Genomic DNA, 6,000 nt, shown 5'->3' on the forward strand with positions numbered 1-6,000 from the left:
TTATTTAAGATTAGCGGAACTACATTATGTTATAATAAATTGTAAATACAAAAAATATTATACTTTACTATTTTGGATGTGTGTGTTTTATTTCTACTTCGTTTCCTGAGTTCTGAGTGTGAGAATTTCTATCGAGAAACTGCTATCTATATGTCGAAAGAGCGACATCTAGTGACAGTACGGTTACCTAGTATTGTAATTAAATTTCACGCGATTGAATAAGTAAATATTATACTAATATGTAAAGCTGAAGAGTTTGTTTGTCGGTTTACTTGAACGCGATAATCTCCTACTTATAGTCCGATTTGAAAAATTATTTCAGTGTTGGAAAGCCCATTTATCGAAGAAGGCTATAGGCTAAATGTCATCACGCTAAAATCAATCAATGACGATTTTTTTCTTTTGAGAGCTTCGCTGCGTGCGCTGCGTAAACGGTTACAGTTTCGATAAAATAATTTATGAAAAAGTAGTTCCCTTTAATAAACAACGACCAAAACGGAGATTTTTTTCATTTTATATCATCTGCATACCCCGTGCATACCCTCTTTGCACTCCAGTGGGCAGCAAGACTGCAGGTTCGATTCCCACAACAGGGAAATGTTTGTGTGATGAGCATCACTGTTTTTCAGTGTCTGGGTGTTTATCTGTTTATTATAAGTATTTGTGTATATTATTCATAAAAATATTCATCAGTCATCTTAGTACCCATAACACAAGCTACGCTTACTTTGGGGCTAGATGGCGATGTGTGCCGTATTATTATTCACTATATTAATACAGTAACAGAATGTCTGCCTGTTACACCAGACAGAAAGGGTGTATGTGTGTACACCAGACAGCTCAGCATTTGCCATGCATTATAGGTACACGAATGACGCTGATTTTCAGCTGAGACCCGAGTATATTAATAGTAAATGAAATAGGAAAAAAAAATTAAATAAAGATGAATGAGGCATTTTCTCGCGTAATTAATCGGTATAGCGATGGATTGCACGTGAATAGGGCTTAAAAAAACTAAATGGATATTAGCTAACCGATAGTAGGTATTTACCATAGAATTATTTCATCAAAATCGGTTTCTAATTGGCGGGGTAATCGAGTAAGAAATATACAAAAAAAAACATACAGAATTTAATTTCAATAAGGATTTATTTGCTACACGTTCGAAATAATTGAAATCATGTTCTTGCTAATTTCCCATGTTCATGTGCAAATTAGTTTTTGCATTTCATCACTAAATTAGTTTGAGTTGGAAAATTGGCTTTTCAGTCGGAGTTTTCGTGTGTTTAGATGTGACCATGTTGCTGAAATTAATTTTGGTTTTTTGTAAGTATATTATACTATTTATACACAGTGGCGTGCGTGGTATGCAGATGATATAAAATGAAGAGAATGTCCAGTACGAGTAATAAATACTTAAGGGTAGGCTTTTTATAACTCTTAAAATGACTATCCTTAGGTATTGTAAAACTCGTACTGGAGATTTTCCTTATTTTATATCATCTGCATACCCTCTATGCACGCACTGTTTATAGATATTTAGATTCAATTTAATGTGCCTGTTATCTTCCCAGAGAAAACGGTGCGTTACACGTTTTCATTACTATTTATTTGACGGCCGATTGGCGCAGTGGGCAGCGACCCTGCTTGCTGAGCCAAGGCCGTGGGTTCGATTCCCACAACTGGACAATGTTTGTGTGATGAACATGAATAGTTTTCAGTGTCTGTGTGTTTAGCTATATATTATAAGTATTTATGTATAATATTTAAATAATTACTCATCAGTCATCTTAGCACCCATAACACAAGCTACGCTTATTGTCCTAGTATATTTATTTTATTTATTACGTGTCGATTACTAGCGTTCCCAGAAGCCGAGTTGACGAAACTTAGTTCCGAAAATATTGATTATCATTATCGAATTATTACCAGTTTACTACAGGGTACGGTTCTCCTCTGAGAATGAAAAGTTTTAGGCCGCAGTCCACCACGCTGGCCATGTGCGGAATGGTGGACATGCTGGTTCCGTCACGATGTTTTCCTTCACTGTTAAAGCAAACGTCGAAGCCCTAACCATAGCGGCTAGGACTTCGACTATGTATGCTCATATTCATTAAATAAACGTATTTCTATTTCATTATGACAGCCAAGAGATTTGTCTCGCTCGGCGCGGCGTGCTCAGAATGTGAATGATTGTATTATAGTCATACGAAGGAGCCCGGCGACCGACTGGATCTTATCGGCGAAATTATCTATTGAAGCTTTTATCGCAGCTTGTGTATTAAACTAGATATTGCCTGTAACTTGGGTCCGATTATATCGTTGAAACTAAACGCGATTAAGTATGCTAAACTCAGTTTACTGGGTTCAAGGCTGCAGTTCAATTATATGAACGTATAGAAAAAGATGGTTTTATTTAACTGGGTGTCTAAAGCATACGTTAGAATCAGACTTTAGTCTGCGTGAATTTGCTATTTTGAAATAGTTCAATAATTAATAAATATCACGTTAGCACTTTTGAAATGTCCAGTATGTCTGTAGTGACTCTACCACCAGTTCAGAATATGATGTTTAAAAAATTGCAACACCTAACTTTTATTGTTAGGTGTATATTTTGTTTATGTATTCGTATGTAGTTATTTGAATGTAGGTTTATAATAATTTTACACCACCTATTTGTTCTCGCTCTTGTTGTCTCCTAATCCTAATCGCTTTTAAGCGATAAGGCCGCCTTTTGTATTCTACCCCAGTTTTTTGAGTTTCTCTCTATTCGTCCTTTATTTTCCTAACTGTGTAGTGGTGTACATAAAGAGTTTAAATAAATAAATAAAATTGTTGATGTTGGAATAGAGGAACTTCTGAGTTTCTTGCCGGCTTCTTCTCGGTTGGATCTACCTTCTTCACCGGTGGTAGAGATACAAATGGACGGACTTGATCTTTCAAAAGTGCTAGAGTAAGCCAATTTTAAATAAATGTTTTTATAATGTAATTCTAATCAACTTTTACAGGTTTCATACAAAATGCAACTTCCATTCCACATAAACACAATAAAGAATTCCAACTAAGACGTTACAATAAAAATAGTGTCAAATTAAACTACGATAAACATGAAAAACCATTTCAAGAATACATAAAAGACGATTCCTCGGCTCTTAGTAGCGAATCTAGACGGTTGTTTGATTGGATAAAGAATGTGCTTAACAGAAATGCTACTATTGCAACCAAAAATTATAAATTACCTTCTTATGAAGAAGCACTGAACGAAAAATAGAGACGAACTTAACTGAAACTTTAACTAAACTGTCAGATGTCCTAACACAAATACTAAACATAGTTAAATATACTCGATACCACCATTTTGATGACATTCGTGAACTCTTACACGCGAAACACGAGGCAAAGAATGTAATAACAGAGAGATTTAAGAGAGATTTGAATTGTTCTAGTATTAAATCTACAGAATTAGACAATGTTGCTAAAACTCCAAGTAACACAACTAAAAAAGATACAGGTAAATCAAATAATGTTACACATAACTTTGTAGAACCTGATGATTTGAATAAGCAAGACAACATAACTAAAATAGAGACAAATAATAATATGCCGATAAAATATGAAAATAAATCCATGGGTAACTTAAATAATTCTCATTCAAATTTAAAAACACAGGATAATTTAACTAATGTAAATGACTTCGCAACAACAAAAATAGATAGCAATCAATTGAATATTAACAAAAATAGTACGAAGAAAAATAAATTTCATAATTCAACGTCTCACTTATATAATCGAAATGTTCAAGAAACCAGAGTAAAAAGAGATACTGCACAAGTAAATAAAATAGTGTCTAAAACGACTGCAGAATCAGAAAATACAACAGTTGAAGTTAAAAAGGATAACTCTAGTGTTACAGTAGAAAGCGATAGTACGACTGAAGCAGATATCGCAATAAGTGGCAGAAGGTCTATGATATCAATAAAACCGACAAACGACGAAGTTAAGAATCATTTATTCAGGTACATAAACGAAGCGTTCTCGGATATAACCAAAAAGATCGATTCCCTAAAACAGATTAAGCAAATGTTTTACAATGACATCAGATACCAAATTGGTTATATAATATCGAGTATCGATACTCTACAAGTTAATATGGGTAATATGAAAAGGGATATGAATAAAAACAAATACGTTTGGGACGATAAAAAGATTTTAAATTTGTACGATACAGTTAAAATTTCCAATAACGCTGTAACTGATTTGCTCGAAATATTGAAGAGTTACGTTGAAAGAAGTTTAAATTAGATTTTACAATAACAATTATAACAATAATCATAATAATAACACAAGTATTTATTTCGCACATGATGTGTGGCACATCCATACTAATTTTATACGTAGTTTGAAAGAGTGCTTGTTTGTTTGCTTGCTTGTTACCTATTTTCAGCTCTATCGATATTAATGAAATTTGGCACAGAGGATCCGACAGAGGATATGGGATTCATAATATTTCTTTCGTAAAATACTAAAACTCATAAAAAATTTCGAAATTCATTTATTTCAGTCAGTCTGTTTGTAGTGACTCTATCACCAATCGCAGTAGGTATATTAAACTTATGTTTGGCTGTAGTAATTAAGTACATCCCGAAGATTGACAATACTTGCACGCCGCAACTCTCCATGACTATACGAAGATGGTGATAAAGACAAGCTGTTTATGTACAAACACATATGTGATGTGGTATGGATAAAATGAAACAACGAAACTCAAGTAAAAGGTTTTCATAGTGTTTTATTTTTTATCAGTCTGTAAGAATAAGATAATCGTATCAATATTATAGCTTAAAATAATGCGATGACCAAGAACTAACTTTTATTTATTATAATATATTTAACTATGCATTTCTGAACAAACTACACAGTTATAAATATCAATCCATAGTGTTTTATACACGTCAAGAAACGAAACAAAAGAACTGTTTGGTCATTTTAAATTATATAATCTGTACAAAAAACGTTAAAATTCATATTTTCGCACCTCGTCATATTTTAATAGTATATGTATTGCATAAAAACAATTTGTTTTTTTAATTTTTGTACTATCTACGAACATAAATGTATCCAACCCTTTTCCCTTTCGGAGGACAGAGTTCGAATTCCGGCACGAACCTCTAATTTTTCGGAGTTATTTGCCTTTTTTAATTTAAGGAATAAATTTTCACATGCCTTTACGGTAAACATCGGGATGAAGCCTGCGTCTCCATAATGTTCTCAAAGGCGTATGAATACTACCAACGCTCAATTGCACAGCGTGGTGGAATACGGCCCTTCTCATTGTAAGAGAAGACTAGTGTCGTAGTGGGTTAGACGGGTATAGAATATTATCTTCTTTGGAGCATTTGGGAATTTTAACGCCTTTTATATACTTATAAATACTTAAAATTATAGGCTTTTAACAGTCAGGTTTTAAAACAGGCTCTACTCATTGTACTTATTACTAAATAACAATAGTTACAGGCTCGAGAAGGCAAGAGCCCAGAGCCGTAGAGAAAGCCATTTAAAATAAATAAAAAAAACAGTAACACACATAAAAATAAAGTTTTACCTATATTTAACACTGGTTCTAAATTTAAATCCACCGGTCGTAATAATCAAAACTTTTCTACTATTTTGGTAGTTTCTACCTAATTTGTAGAGATTTTCTACCATTCAAGTAGCTTTTTAGACACACCTAGTCTAACCTAGTAAACTCGTGCGCTTTTGTCATTTTTAATCACTGACCTAAAAATCGCCCTTTGAACTAAGGATGTTAGTTTTTACTATTAAAACTTGTGCAGCAGTTGTTTATACTTTAAAACGTTTTATAGAGAAGTTGGGTGTGACTGTAGAAACTTTTCATCTTTTCTTTAAATTGACCTATTACTTCATGAATATGAGTAGCACTGTACTACTAAAAACAGAACAGTGCTACTTTTAGTAGTTTATGTCCTTCTAACATTTTTA

The sequence above is a fragment of the Pararge aegeria genome, chromosome W (assembly GCF_905163445.1).
Source record: "Pararge aegeria chromosome W, ilParAegt1.1, whole genome shotgun sequence".
Taxonomy (NCBI): Eukaryota; Metazoa; Arthropoda; class Insecta; order Lepidoptera; family Nymphalidae; genus Pararge; species Pararge aegeria.